The sequence below is a fragment of the Marmota flaviventris genome, chromosome 9, assembly GCF_047511675.1.
Source record: "Marmota flaviventris isolate mMarFla1 chromosome 9, mMarFla1.hap1, whole genome shotgun sequence".
In the NCBI taxonomy this organism is placed as follows: domain Eukaryota; kingdom Metazoa; phylum Chordata; class Mammalia; order Rodentia; family Sciuridae; genus Marmota; species Marmota flaviventris.
This window is the reverse complement of record NC_092506.1, coordinates 52,662,180-52,678,643: the sequence shown is the minus strand read 5'-3', so window position 1 is coordinate 52,678,643 and position 16,464 is coordinate 52,662,180. Positions and strand designations below refer to the sequence as shown.

At 40.3% G+C, this 16,464-nt stretch overlaps 1 protein-coding gene across 2 annotated transcripts in view; it reads left to right on the top strand.

The window, feature by feature from the left end:
• Window positions 1–9,492: 9,492 nt before the first annotated feature.
• Window positions 9,493–16,464, top strand: part of Ampd3 (adenosine monophosphate deaminase 3) — a 57,215-nt gene continuing 50,243 nt past the window's right edge. The window contains exon 1 of one of the 2 annotated variants that reach the window (XM_027942436.3): window positions 9,493–9,663. The gene's annotated coding sequence lies outside the window, so the exon portion shown is untranslated. Of the gene's footprint in view, window positions 9,664–15,347; window positions 15,543–16,464 lie in introns of those variants that run through there. The other variant, XM_034636626.2, reaches the window with a different exon arrangement.

Here is a 16,464-nt window from a genome sequence, read left to right as displayed (position 1 = left end):
CTGTCAGCAGTTGCTCAGAGTTCACAGTAAAAGAGAAAATCTTTAGTACTTATGTTTTGTGGACTAATGTTATTTTTATCCAGTATGTCTGGCTCTGAATGGGTGGGCTCCTTAAGATAACAGGGACTGGGTTGGGGATATGGTTTAGCGGCAGAGTCCTTGTCTAGTATGAATGAGGCCCTGGGTTCAATCCCTGGTTCTGCAAATAAATAAATAAATAAATAAAAATTAAAAAAATAACAGGGACTGTTTTGGGGGCCACAGAGCCAAGTGATACTAAAGACAGTCTTTAATACCTTTGGTTCATGGCTTTGGACTTGAACCTCACATGGAAACTCCACACACTAAATTCTGGCTTGTTCTTGATCCCTCCAGTTCCCCAAGCATTTTCCCTTGTTTGGACTCTATATTTCACAACTGACATCTGGTCTGTGCTGCGAGCTCTATTCCTCCTATGGTCACTCTGTTTTCAGTCTTGTCCCCCAAACTCCTCTTTGGCCAGATCCTTCTAGGTGGCTTCTACTAGTCTGGTTCAGCTGGAGAGCAGGACCTAGACAAAACTAAATGTCTGTGGGCTCCATCGTTGCCCAGGATTAGCTGCTTCTGCACTGTGCCTCATGCTGGGTCATGTTCTTGGGGCAGCTGGTTGGAAGGGGCAGATACTGGCCTGCAAAAGCCTCCTTACTGCCCAAAATCATTGACTCCCCATCCTTCTGGTCTCCTTCCATTAGGCATCTCCCATGTGTAGCCATGTGAGATTCTGGCTTAAATCATCTCACAATCACATATATAGATCATATACACTGGGTAAGTGTATATATAATAGACTTTATATTTGTTCAATGACATATGTCAACAGAATACTTTAGTATGTTCCCTATACAATATTATTATTATTATTTGCAAATGAGACTCGAGGTCAACTTATCCATTAAACATATTAGGGCTCAGGGCTCATGAAAAAAATGTCAATTTTAGTTTCTTTAACATAAAAAATGATTATAAAATGATTTATAACGAACCCAGACTAGATTATACTTCTTTATAAGATAATATTTCATAAAATAGTATTCAGAAAATTCACTTATTTATTCACTTACTTATTTAAAGTATTATTTTATTTAAAGTATTATTTTATGAAGGCAAATGTCTTTGGGACTTATGAAAGCCATAATGTGACCTTGACAGGACCCTGATCCACCTGTCATCTGGCACCCTGGCACTGACATTGATCTGCCATGTAGATTTGGATACATTTCTTAACATACTAATTATTTTTCTATCAGAAAAATAGGAAGAACAATTTCTGAACCCACTTATTTTCCAGGACTCTTATTAAGACAAAGGAAACAATCTTGACAGTGTCTAAACTTTTTAAAAGTAAGGTTTATATAATAGGTAGGACTATTTTGGTTGCAAATAACAGGTATCCATCTCAAATCAGTCTAGACAAAAAAGGATATGTGTTCATAATTGCAAACTCCAGTTTTCAGCTTCAGATATAGCTGGCTCAAGGGACTCTACACTTTTGCCAGAAATCTGTTTCTCTCCTTTCTATTTCTTGGTCCTTCTTTCCTCAATGTTGGATTAAGGTCTTACACTCTTTGCCCACATGTTGAAAGAATTCCAAAGATTCCAGGCTTATAGGACCCATACTCTTATGATCTCAGATAAAAGAGAGATTACTCCTAGTAGCAAATCCAATTTCTCAGAGGACTCCATTAGTCCTTGCTTGAGTGTGAGCATTCCTGTGTCCAGGTGACAGGCCAGCTTGGTTATTCATCCCTCTTGCTTCTCCTGACTTGATTGACAGTTCTACAAGATTCTCTTGAAAGGTGGGCAGAACAGTGTGTAAATGAGGAAACACAAGCAAACAAACTGACATCTTCGTTCTAGGGCTGTATTGGTTGGAGATACTGATACTATCTCTTGCAGGACATGAGAAACAGTTGAGATTGACTCAGAACCTCTATTTAATTTTCCAAACCCAAGTCTTATGGGAGCCCATCAGGGTTTAGTATAGACTTCATAGGCTCATTTAAGTTTCACAAAACCTATGAGGCAACTATTAGCCCCACTTCCACAGATGATAACTGCTAAAAGACATTGAAAGCTTGCCATATACTAAGCAAGCTGGGTTTGTTGAGGTTTTTCAGATTGTAAGTGACAGAAACCAATTCTGGCTAGATAAATAAAGAAGAAATGTAAGGATGATCGACGATCTCATAGATACCTATCAGAAGGAGTCCAATAATCAAAACTTTGGAGAAGGGGAACCCGTTTTTGCCTGATCTTGTAGGCTCCTTAGAAGTACTCTGAATGGATCTTGGGGATAAACCTGGTGCAGTTCTAGTGGCTCTTGGTTCCTATTATCTCTGTTCAATATATATTCCTGGGAGGAGAACCTGATTGGCCTGTCCTGGGTCACATGCATCTCTCTTTGGACCAGTCAGGTTGAAGGGTCATGTAGCACAAGTATGGCTGCTGAGGGTGAGGGTCTCACCCTTATATAAGAGCTGTTCTCAAAGAAACAGAATCACCATGAACCGGTTGATGAAAGGGTGATAACTGCAAGCACATCATTTTATCAACAGGATCCTGGCTCACTTAAAAGTAGCTAACTGAAAAGCACTTAATAAGGAGATTAAGTGAGTTGAGCTTAGGGACAGTAACAAGAAATGCTGCAGTACTATCTTGGGGCTAGTGACAGCAGGAGATGTCACCATCCTGGGTCTGAAGGGAAAAGAGGAAGTAGGGCCTCTGGAATCCATGGAAAGAGCAGTAAATTCATTCTGTAAGTCTCTGGCCAATTTATTCTGAGCTTATCTTTTTCTTATAATATTTAACAAAGGTAGCAATAATAGCCAACACACATTATTATGTTGTTTTCCAGTTTCTTCTAGAGATGCCATATAAGTTAATATGCAGTCTGCCTCCCAAGATAAGTAGCTGTGGCCCTTGGGGACCAACCAACCCTCAGCCACCCAGCAGTGTGGATTGAGGGCAATAAGCACCCAGATGTCACCTCCCACCCTCCCATTTTTCAGGTGCAACTGCAGTCCCTGGATATAGTTTATAACAGCCAGCCTCCTGGGACCCAGGTAAGGGTGGAGAAGGTAGCAGGTAGATAGGAGGGGCAAATAGAAGATGTCAATCCAATAACAGAAATCCTAGTTGGCTATTTTTAAGGTTTAGAGGAATTGGTGACTTCTTTGATTTGCATGATTAATTCAGGGAACGAGTTGGTGTTTGAACTTGGGCAGTCTGGCTCGGGAACCAGTACTTTGACTACTACTGTGTTCAATCACCTCTTATTTGAAGACCTCAAATTCAGACATTAGATTGACCTCACACAGTTCAGTGGATTCCTTTACCTCTTGGGTCCCTTTGCAACAGCAAGAACCCCTAGTTCAGCTTTCTCCGAATGTTGAAGAAAGACTCAGAATGGCTGGTTTCCCCCAGGCCCTCCCACTGGGATTCACAGGGCCTTGTGGTTTGAAACGCTAGAAGCAGCCAAAGCAGAGTCTAGGCTTCTGGTCACCAGGCAGGCAGCTCCACTCTCCTGTGAATTGGGATGTGATTGAGACTTAAATTGCACTTCGATTAAGCAGCTCTCCTCTTGGTCCTCAGGGAAACATATTCAGGTCTGGCCCATACACTGATGAGAGTTGATATCATTATCAGATGCCTGTTCATCTCATATGAATAGGCCCATTAGCGCTTTATCTGTCTGGCTGTGCACTTTCCTGCCACGGTTGGAGCCAATCAGGTACGCAGAGGCAAATATCATTAACAATAATAATCTCTGTCTGGTTTTATTTTTTATCCCATTATTTTCATTCTCTTAAGCTAAGAATAGGTAACCTCTATCACATACTTACTCTGTGCTAGGTATTGCCCTCTGCACATGAGCCGTCTCACTTCATCTAAAACAACAACAACAACAAAAACCTAATACTTAATCCTTAGTTTTTTAGATGATGAAACTGAAGCTTACAGGGCTTAAGTATGACACACTTAATAAGTAGCAGATTCAATATTTGAGCCCAGCTAGACTAGATCCAGAGACAACACCACCTAATCATGATGCCTTTTAGTACCCTGAATGGTCTGTGTTTGTAAATTTGTGGACGCTTGCCACCCTTCTCCCCTTTTGAAGGTGAAATTCGGATGTATTTGTGGAATAGGGGTACAGTGGAGACGACTAGTGATCACCAAGTGTCAACATGTTCCCATTTGTGTTGCAGTTGAGTTTGAGCCTTATATATGTCTGGCCTATTAGATGAGGCAGAAGTGCTATGTGTCATTTCTGAGACTGGATATAAAGCCTTTGCACTATCAGCCACTCTTCCTCTCTATTTTCTGTGTTTCCTTAAATGAAGAACTCTTGAGACAGCCAAGTTGCCAGATATAAGCAGCTGTTACTGCTTGGAGATAGCCATGCTGTAGCTACTGACCTGTATTGAATGGTGACACAGTGAGAAAACTGTGTTGGATTAGACCACTTAGATTTTTGGTCTCGTTTATTATACAGCATAGTTAATAGTACTCTGAGTAATATAGATATTATACTAAGACAGATATTATACATTGAAATAGGGCACTGCTCTAACAGCTTAATGATCTGACGGCATGCTAAGAGGAAAACTGATGTTGGAGACTGGAAATAGGTCAAGACATGTCATGTTGTGTCAGAAAGTTATCAACTTATCTTGGGAGGCATACTGCATATTAACTTATATGGCATCTCTAGAAGAAACAGGAAAACAACATAATAATGTGTGTTGGCTATTATTGCTACCTTTGTTAAATATTATAAGAAAAAGATGAGCTCAGAATAAATTGGCCAGAGACTTACAGAATGAATTTAAAAGACAATCCAACTATATGCTATATATACAAGGCACATGTTGTCCTTAAGACAGAAATAGATTGAAAGTAAAAGAATGGAAAAAGATATATTATGTGAATAGTAAGCAAAAGAAAGCTGGTGTGGCTATTACTGATATCAGGCAACATAGATTTTAAGATAAAAGTTGTTACTAGAGACAAAGATAAACATTTCTGTAATTCTAAAAGAATCAAACCATCAAAAAGATATAAAAAGTAAACATGTAAATCTAACAGCAGAGTACAAAAACATATGAAGCAAAAATTTAAAAATTAGACAACTTTACAGTAATAGTTGAAGAGTTCAATACCTCACCTTAGATAATTTTATGCATGGAACAACTAAATAGAAGACCAACAAGGAAATAGAGACTTGAATAATATCTAAACAAACTACATCTAACAGATAGCAATAGAATCCTCCACCCAGCAACAGAATAATAAAATTCTCCTCAAGCACCTGAAATATTCTCAAGGATAGACCATATGTCAGGCTGTGAAACAAATTGCAATAAATTTAAATGTAGCACTAGAAATAACAAAGTATTTAAGGGTTAATTTAACATAAGAATGCAATACTTGTACTTTGAAAATGACAGAATATTGTTTAAGGAAATCAGAGAAGACCTTAGTAAATGGAAAAGCATGAATTTTAAAACAATATTGTCAAGATGGCAGTACTCCCTAAATTGATCAAATTCCTATCACTCGCAAAAATTGACAAGCTGATAATAAAATTTGTGTGGAAATATACAGGATCCAGAATAGACAAAGAAATTTGGAGAAAGAACAAATTTTAGAAAAACTATGATAATCAAAAGAGTGTGTTCTGGTACAATGGCATGCACCTGTAACCCTAGTGGCTCAGGAGGCTGAGGTAGGAAGATTACAAGTTCAAAGCTAGCCTCAGCAATTTATCAAGGCCCTAAGCAACTCAGTGAGACCCTGTCTCTACATAAAATATAAAAAGGACTTGGGACGTCGCTTAGTAAATTTAAAGGTTAAGCATCCTGGGTTCGATCTTTGTACAAAAAAAGGGGTGGGGGCTGGGGTTGTGCCTCAGTGGCAGAGCACTTGCCTGGCATGTGTGAGGCACTGAGTTTGATCTTCAGTACCACATATAAATACATAAAAAAAATAAAAGTAAATCAACAACTAAAAAATATTTTTAAAAGTGGCACTGGCATAAGGATATCAGTGGAATAGAATTGAGAGTCTGGAAATAAGCCCACACATTTACTATACTCAACTGATTCAATGATTTTCAGCGAAGATACCAAGACCATTTGATAGAGAATGAATAGTCTCTTCAACAGATGGATCTGGGAAATCTGAATATTCATGCAAAAAGAATGAAGTTGGACTACTATCTCAGTCCATATATAAAAAATTAACTCAAAATTTATTAAAGACTTAAATTTAAGAGGTAGAACTTAGAAGAAAACATAGTATAACCAAAATTAAGGGGCTCTTCAAAGTGTTTCAAAGGATTCTGAAAATTCAGAAAGTGAAAAGACAACTCAGAGAACAGGAGAAAATATTTGCAAGTCTGATATGCATGTGATATCTGATAAAGGTCTAGTATCCAGAATATATAAAGAACTATTATAATTCAACAATAAAAATAGAAATAATCTAATGTTAAAATCGGCAAAGGATTTGACAGACATTTTTCAAAAGAAGACACACAAACAGACAAACATATGTGAAGATATTCAACCTCAGCCTTTGGGAGACGGAAATCAGACCCACAAGGAAACACCACATCCTGCCCACTAACATGTCTATAATCAAATAAAGACAATGACAAGTACTGAGGAGGATGTGGAGAAATTGGAACCCTCCTTTGTTGGTGGTGGGGATGTCATATAATGTGGCCACTCTGGAAGACAATTTGGAAAGTTCCTTATGTCAAACAGAAGGGTCAGGGGTCCCCATGAGATCCTTAGTTCCACTCTTTAGGTATTTATCCATGAGCAATAAAACATACATCCACATAAAAATTAGTACACAAATATTCATGACAAAATTATTTATATTAGCTCAAAAGTGGAGACAATTCATGTAACCATCAACAGATAAGAAAAAAAATGTTTTTTTTTCATATAGGCAAAAAATGGTTTATTCATACAACAGAATATTATTCAGCCATAACAATAAATGAACAAATTATTCATATTCCAACATGGATGAGCCTTGAAAACATTAAGTGAAAAATCAGACACAAAAGGCTACCTGTTGTATGCTTTCATTTATCCAAAATGTCTAAAATAGGCAAATCCATACAGACAGTAGATGAATGATTTCCAAGGGACGGGGGAGTGGCAAATAGGGTGTGACTGCTAATGGTTATGGGGTTTCTTTTTGGGCGGGTGGAAATGTTCTGAAATAAAGACATGCAAGCCACCACATACAGGAATTTAAGGAACTTAACTGCTTGTTGCTCAACATTTCCGATGATCAGGGAAATGCAAGTTAAAACCACAGTGAGATATTGCTTCACACCTGTTAGAATAGCTTACCAAAAAAGACGAAAGAGCAAGATTTGGAGAAGATGCAGAGAAAAGGGGACACTTGCACACAGTTGGTGGGGATGTCAATTAGTACAGCCATTATGGAAAACCGTATGGTGGTTCCTTGAAAAATTAAACATAGAAATACAATATGACACAGCCACAACTGGGCATATATCCACAGGAAATGAAATCATTATTCTGCTGAGATATCTGTACTCTCATGTTCGTTGTAGTATTATTCATAACAGCCAAGATATGGAATCAACCTAAGTACAGCAAAGATATGGAATCAACCTAAGTGTCCATCAACAGATGAATGAATAAAGAAAATGTGGTGTATATATATATATATATATATATATATATATATATATATATATATATATATATATAAAGGAACCCTATTCAGCCTTAAAGGAGAGAAAATACTGTCATTTGTGAGAGCATGAATAAACATGTATAAATAAAGACATTATGTTATGTGAAACAGGCCAGGCAGAGAAAGACAAATGTTTTCAATTATATATGGAATCTAAAAAAGTTAACACAAAGGAGAAGAGAGTAGAATGGTGGTTACCAGAGCCTGGGGATTTGAGGGTGGGGAGATGCTGGTCAAAGTTCACAAAATTTCAGTCAGACAAGAGGAATATGCGTTAGTGATCTGTTTTGTACAACATGGTGACTATAGTTAATGTATTCTTGAAAATTGCTAAGACAATAGACTTTAAGTGTTCTTACCACAAAAAATATGATAAGTGTAAGAGTAAACATATTATTCTGCTCCATTTAGCCATTCCCCAATGTATACATAAAACATCATGCTGTACACCATAAGTATACACGTTATGGTTGTCAATTAAAATGTAAGTAAACAAAAATGCAGTCAGTTCCCCCAAACAAACAAAACAAAATCCTATGTATTTGTAGGGTGTGGCTTAATTGGCTGTTGCCTAACCATGTTAAATATGCGTTTCTGTTTCCTTGGAAAACAGACATTCTTCTAGTTTTATACTTGTATGTATTTGTTGCATTTTTCAAGAAAAGTGGTAAAAAGAATACTAGAAGAACTATGTAATGTTTTGAACAACCAACAATAAAAATTTAAAAAAAAGAATACTAGAAAAATAACAGTAATTTACATTAGACAATTTTTGTAAGTATTGCTAAAAAAGTTAAATGAGATAGGGAAAGTCCTGAATACCGTAGCCTGCATAGTAAGAAAAGCTGACTGCAGCAGGGCTGACCGTGGTGGCACATGCCTATAATCTCAGTGACTTGGGAGGCTGAGGCAGGAGGATTGTGGCTCAGTATGTGGCTCACTGGTGAAGTGCCCCTGGGTTCAATCCCTGGTACAAAGCAAGCAAACAAATAAACAAACAAACAAAAAAACCTGACTGCTTGCAGTTCCTACAGGAATCTAAAAGGTTTGGTATGAGAAAGGCCCAAGAAAATATCTCAGGTGATTAAAATGAATCATGAAAAACATATGACTAACAGTGTGTTCCTTTGCTCTAGGTAGCTTCCCTGTCACTTTGAAAGAGAGCCTTGACAAAAAAAAAAAAAAAAAAAAAAAAAAAAAAAGGCAGAAGATAAAGCAAATTTGAAAATTGTATCTTACAAAAGGAATGTGGATGTGAATATTGGCAAATGAAATTGACTGGGTGCAAATAGATCAGAAGTTCACCAATTTTTTTTTTTTTGGTACTGGGGATTGAACCTAGTTTTGTTTTACCACTGGGCTATATGCCCAGTGGGTCTCCCCACCCCACTACCACCATACTTTTTTAAAAAACTTGAGACAGGGTCTTGCTAAGTTGCTGAAGCTAGCCTCAAACTTGCAATCTTCCTGACTAAGCCTCCTAAATTGCTGGGATTATAGGCATGTGCCACCAGGCCCAGCAGAAGATCTTCATTTTTTGAGGAAACCATAGTGTCAAAGAAACCACAGTACTAAAAGCATGAGTCTGTTCATTCAGCCTTAAAGGAACCTCCGGGAGGAAGTGGCGCCTTGTTCAAGTAGAGTATACACTCCACTTCCCTCTTGTGATGTGGTCAAGAGAATAAGGGTCCAGGAGCAAGCTGCTCAGAGGTAGGCACAGAGGATCACAAGCTACAGTGGAGGAGGGAGTTCCTGCTCGGGCTAGACAGCCGTTAGCATTGCTACAGACCAGTGACATCCATGGGTGCCTCAGTTTCCCCTTTCTGAGTGGGAATGTTTCTGTCCTGGTCCTTCATCACGGCAAGCTTGTATACTGATGTGAGTATGATGTAGGTAACTGTCCTTTTTGTTCACAAGTCTTCAGTCCAAAGGAAGTCATGTGTGTTCCTGATGGAAGGCAGTGGGTGGTCTTCCATTAGGAGTGGTCAAAGCTGCCCCATTGGGGAAGAAGAGAACAAAGGGATCTTTAATGTCTGGAAGAGTGTACTGGGGTGGAAATTGAAAGGAAAGTGACCACAACACTCTGAGCAACCAAGAGATCTTTATTGCAGCAGTGCAACAAAGAGAAAAGAAAGAAGGAAAGAAGTGGGAGGGGGCAGCTGGGGAAGGCTTTTATAGCCCTTCTGCTGTGCTGCCTAAATCTAACAGGGTCTCTGGGTTTGCAAGCTGCCTTGTTGGCACACAAGGGGGTTAAGTGCTTGGCCTTGAGCGGGCTACGTGTTCAGCCTTGAGCAGGGGGGCGAAGCGCTCAGCCTTGAGCGGGGGCTTGGGCGTTTGGGCTTGAAGCAAACAGGTGATAAAGAACCAGACAGAGGGTTTGAGTGACCAGGTCATCCTGCAGCTAACTTTGTTTGGCATGCCCTGCAGACAGTTTATTCAGCTTGTCCTGCACCTAACAGAAATAGCTACTGGTCACCAAATAGCCTCATTATGTGTTCCTTTACATTTCCCAGCCTAAAATCCTGACCACCAAGTTTCATTTTTTTGTAATGTCTTTCTGAGCTTTAGGTATCAAGGTTTTATAGACCTTAGTATAAAAATGAATTTGGGTGTTTCCCTTCTATTTTCTGGACTCATTTCTTTAGGTTGATATTTATTTGTTCCTCAGATTTTTGTATAACCATGTGTTTCTTTGTGGGAAGAATTTTAATTTCCTTTAAACCAATTCCTTTGATAGATTTAGGACTATTGGTATTTTAAAAACATTTCTTCTTGTGATAATCTTGGTAAATTTCATTTTAAGAAACTTGTGTATCTTAAATGGCAAATTATCGGCATAACGTTGTTTATGGTATCTTCTTGTTGTCTTTTCCAATGTCTGTAGGTCTGTAGTGATAGCTCCTTTATCAAACCTAGTTTTGGAATTTGTGTTCTTTGTCTCTTGGTTCCTCTATCTTCTTAATATATTTTGCTATGATTTTATTAATTATTTCAATCTATTCAAATATATCCTTTGACTTTGTTGATTTTTTCCTATTGTGTGTTTTCTCTTTCATCAGTTTCTTGTCTTTGGTCCCCCTCCTATTTTGGGGGGGGAGGGCGGTTATTTACTGTTCTTTTTCCAGGTTTTTGAGTTGGACCCTTAGGTCATCAGTTTTCAACCTTTCTTATTTTTAAACATATAGATTTAAAGGTATAAAAGTATTTCTAGGCACTGAATTATCAGTGTTATTAAACACACTGCCTCCCTTCTCCCACATAGTCAGTGGCAAAAAACTCCTACGTGTGGAAATGCAGGCTGGAACCTGCATGAATCTCTGAGTACCTATTTGGAGGAGAGGCATGCAGAGCTGCCTAACCTACATTGGCGTGCGATATGAGCATTGCTTTGATATATGGAACTACTGAGAGGTTTTTTTTTTTTTTTTTAGAGGCTTGCTACAGCCTAGCCTATCATGATTAATATAAGGACTTGTTTTATATCAGTTCTTTTTATCAGTCTATATTATAGCTTGCCAAGGCCTCTTCTCCTTTATCCCACCAATGCCAATGTTAGAAGACTGTTATTGTAAGAGGTTTTTACTGAAAATGTGGGAGCAGTGAGAGAGTGTTACAACACAATGCACCATAGGAAACAACTTCAATAAGCCTTCTTCTCCATTCCATAGACATTTTTTTCATTGTCTTTCAGGGTTAGCCCTGCTCTGTTTCCAAGTCCTGGGTCTCCTTCTCTATTCACATTATTTTTCACAGTCTCTATTCTTGCTTCTCCCCATTTCTCCTACTCCAGAGCATTCAAAGCTCTCCAATTTTGACGTTAGAGTTCTTTTCCTAAATAAAGAACAAGATCAAAGGTGAAATTCTCATTTCTACTGACTAAAGCACACTCAGAAGCTTGGGGTAGAGATAGGGCTGTGGGTAGCCAATGGAGAATTAAGGAAGCTCTCGTCAGCTGAGAGGTTTCTTCCCCAGAACTCAGAGTTTGTTTTTATCTATTTTTCCCCCTGCCACTTACTTCTACATACTACTTTTTAATTTTACTTTATTTAGTTTTTTGTGGTGCTGGGAATGGAACCCAGGACTTTATACATGCTAAACTGGCCTCTATGATTTAGCCATATCCCCAGCCCACATCTGCTCAGATTATTATTGACTTTATTTCCTTTGTGTACTCTTTACAAAGTTGAGCTTGTACTCTTGTGTCCCACTTTTATAACTTAATGTTCTATCATAAGCATTTACTGTGTTATTACAAGATATTTTTAGTTTTCAAAAAAATTCCCCAGAGTCATACAGGGGTTTACTTAGGAAAGCAGAGGAACATTCAAGGGAGAATATGGGTCATCTCCAGAGGGAGAAACAGCAACCCTTCTGATGTGAAGTGTTAACATAGAGGGACGGTTGATAGGGGTGGAGTCAAGGGAGAGTCATGTGATTTTGCTCCAGTTTTCCCTGTGCTTGTGCATTGCCTTCAAGTTACTTTCTGCAGCCAAGTGCATGGGTCAAGGGCATGGGCCAAGGGCAAGGACTGGGTGGGTCAGGAATAGTAACTGTTCATGGGTGCTTTTTGCACTTAAGTAGTTTTTGGGAGCTTCCCTTGATACTCAATATATATCTCCTTTTTTTGTATCCTTAAATTTCTATATCATTTTCATCCCCTGAGACTTTGGTCCTTTAATATTAAGGGTGGGTGAAGAGAGCTGAAGATCCATCTTCTTTGGAGGCTTCAGGCTGGCAGGGGTGATGATCCAGTGACTGAAAGTCTCATTTTGATTGATCTAAAGGAGACAGAGAGACATTGGTCTCAGTTGTGGGGATGCCATCTTCCAAACACAGAATTGTTGGAAACAAAGTTGATACCTCTGAAGATCACTGTGCAGGCCACCAACAGATGTCCCAGGAGAAGAGATATCTCCAAAGCAGGGTCTGAGGAGTTCCCAGAGAGAAGAGGGAACTTGACTCAGAACCAGTGGGGTTCTTGACATACATGATGGAAAAGAATATTAGCATGCTCTGGTCAGAGACATAGAGGTTTATTTAGGAAAGCAGAGGCACATTAAAGGAGAATGTGGGCCATCTCCAGGAGGAGAAACAGACTACTATGTGATCTTGATAAACATCTTTTTTATATCACATTTTTTTTCCTATTAAAAAAAGCAATGGTCAGTTCTAAGGGGTACAGGAAGGACACACAATTTCATGGGTCCCACCCATTGGAGAGAGCTTTCAGTAAATTGAACTGTGTGATTTCAGCTGCTGACAGCTGACCGAAAGAAGGATATTGTTGAATAATTCTGTGGGCTGACTACTCAGACAGAGCTGTCCCTTATCAAATTGAACCAGAGCCGAGGCTCTGCTGGCACAGCCTACTGCCCTCAGCACCAGGTCTACCAGAATCAAATACATCCGATTTGGCTGGAGCAATAGTGGGGAGCAGGCAGGCAGCTGTCTGCTCACAGAAGGTTCTAGGAGCCTCTTGGGAGGGAATCAGCCTGTGGGTGTCACGAGCGGTGGTCCAGCCCCAGAAAGGGAGGCTATAATGGCAAGTGAGTCAAAACAGGGCAGTTCATGGAAAGTGCTGCAGGAGTATGGCCCACTCTGCTTTGTGTTCTTTGTAAGAGTGACCACAGGAGACAGGGAGGCAGTGGCGGGAGGGATCCTTCCCCCTCACTGTGGAAAATGCTGGGAAACAGATTGGACACGGCTGCCCGAGCCATGAGCTGGACCATAGTTCGCTGGCCTGGAGGAAGAGGGTTGGAAGACCTCCACATTGCGCTGCCACAAGAACTGGCTGTGACTTTAATGTTCAGCCTGATTGGGTACCAATTACCAATTACAAAAAAGGCAAGGAAGGTCAGAGGGCAAAGGTGGTGACCCTTAACACCAGTTCCCAGCTCCTCAACTGAGGAGAAGAGGGAACCCTGAGAGGCCTGTGGGCTTGGCCAGGTGCCTGCAGCCATCAGGCTCACAGGACATCTTGCAGACTGTGTGAGAGACCAGGTACCCTCTCCTGAGGAGTAACCCCTGGGGAAGGGCCTAGTGAGATCTTGTGAGGGGCCTGCACCTACAGGATAGGGCTGTGAGGAAAAATGCCTACTAGGACCACAGGAATTGGTCTGGGAACATGAGACAAGTGAAATAACTTGGACAAGTAAAATAATATCATGTTGGAAACATGATGTTTAATCAGAGTAGCTGCTCTTTCACCCTGCCCTCAGGCCCAGAGAGCCAGCTAATAGCCCTGATGTAACTAGCCCTCGATTACTGCACAAATGTTCATGGTTGTCTTATACCTGTCCCAAATTTTTGTAAATCATCTCTCCATCAAATTGTCTACTACATCAATTATCCTAATTTGTCCCTTTATTAAATTATCTGCTATTAGTGATGTCCTTAATAGTCCTCCTATTATATATCAGGGGTTTTTTTTTTGTATTTTTTTTCCTCCGATTATATATTGAATCCTTGAACCTAATATGAATGTGCTATCTATTTGCTGTGGGACCTTATGTAGAGAAGGTCATTTTGTTGATGGCTTTGAAAGGATCCCTGGGACTCTGGCTCTTGACAACAGCTCCGGATTAGAGGATGGGAACAGAGGTTTGAAGGGTGGGTGCTTTTACCACACAAAAGGTAAGGACTCTACTGACACTTCAGGGATCCATGGTGGGAATTTTTGGTTATCTATTTAGGCCTAAATCGTCAGGCTGGGTAGAGATTAGTTAGAGCTGGTTTGAGGCAGGGATGGGATAGTGGTATTAGGGGGCAGGAAGACTACAGTATGACCATGGCCTGTGACCATTAGCCTCACCTGGATCCATTCCACTTGCTCTCTGGAGAAGGGCTGAGTGGGTCAGGGCTCCAGGGCAGGAGGCATGATTGAAGTTAGAACCCACTCTAGGAGGAAGGAGTGGTGTGAGAAGGACGAGCAAGTACCCGGCACTGAGCACTTGCTCAAATGGGCTACTCTTGTCACTGTGATGGAAGAACTAAAGTTGCTCACAGAACAGCTCTAGTGATCAGGGCGTTTTTTCCCCCACTGACTTTCAGAATACACTCACATGGAAAAAATGCTTGGGAGAGATGGAGCTGGAAATACTCAGAAAATAAGAGAGACAAGGGAGGGTGGGCATGAGGGATTTTAAAACAGGTTTGCTCTTAATTTAATAAATGCTGGAAAAGTGACAGGATTTGGAAAAGTTAGTTTAAAAACAGCACCACCCTGGAGCACAAAATCTGGTTTTATTTACCCAGACCATGTGGTACTTCCTCTCAGTGAAAGAAGGAATTTATACACATTGAAAAATTGAGCTTTTCTTGTGTAAACTTAACAATTTCCAATCGCAAATATTTGTGAGAAATAAAGGTGGGGGGAATGACTCAGTTACTATTCCCATAAATTCTTCCAGGGCCTTTGCACATGCTGTTCCCAATGTCTGGAAGCTTCTCCTCCCTCATACCCTGAGGGAGATTGGGTTTTCTTATTGTGCTTTGATATGGTTCTTGTACTGTTTCTTCACAGATCTCTTATAGTTTGAAGTCACTTGATCATCTGATGAATGTCCTGTCTCACTCACTAGCTGAGAACCTTCATGAAGTCAACAAGTGCCCTCTGCTCTCCATTGTTGCGCTAAGTCCATCATTGCTCTAGGACCATGCCTGTCACCTGCTAGATGATTGACAGATATTTCAAGGACTACTATCTGAAGGTCTTTTAAAGCATGTCAAGTTGAGACTTGCCTCTCAAGAAAGAGAAGGTGAAGCACAATGTCTAACCCAGCACACATCACCTGCATTTCTCTGTGTTACCCTTTTCCTGACACCAGTGTAGCAGGTGGGAGTGTGTGATAACAGCTTGGTACCTTTAGATATCAGAACTTCCCGAGGAAGGTAGTGAAGACTTTAACAGGATCAAATTTTGCCCTCACAGTAGGAGAGAGACAACCAGCTTCTTTGATTTCCTTGAAATTGCCAGAAGGTTTTCTCTTAACTCAGAAGTCATTGCATCTTGCAGTGGCAGCCAACTATGAAAACATGATGGAGCATGAGGCCAGTGGAGAAGTTTGGAGGTGGTGAGGATAGCTAACTGCACCGTGTTGATAGCTTCCTCTGCTTTCTTTTTTAAAAATATTTATTTATTTATTTTTAGTTGGGCACAATATCTTTATTTATTTATTTTTATGTGGTGCTGAGGAAGTCCTGGGGTGGGGATTGGGGGGGATCAGTTTTGGACTGGAGTGTTTCTGGGAAGGCTTGCATTCCCATTAGTCTATAACATCAAGGGGAACTGCAATGCCCTTCCATGTCTGGAGCCAGGGTGACTGCCCTGGGTTCTCTTCTTTGAGCCATCTTGTACTCCTGATGTCCTGTTTCTGCTCTGTTGTCTGACCGTATGCCATGATTTCTGTCCACTCAATTAGTAGCAGTCCCCAGGGCATTCTGGTTTAAAAACTGGCTGTGTCTGAAGAGAGATTGCTAAAGATCTCCGAAGCACACCCTCTCATTTTGCCTCCTGGGGGCAGCTGGGTGGGGCATTGGGAAGGCAGCTCATGGAACTATCAGAAGAGGTAGAGAAACTGGGTATTTGGAGGGCATCACATTCTTCTTGAACATGTGTGCACACCGAGGGGACAATCGTGGTGGGGGGAGCAAACAGCTCTTGGTTTCCAAAAGTGCTTG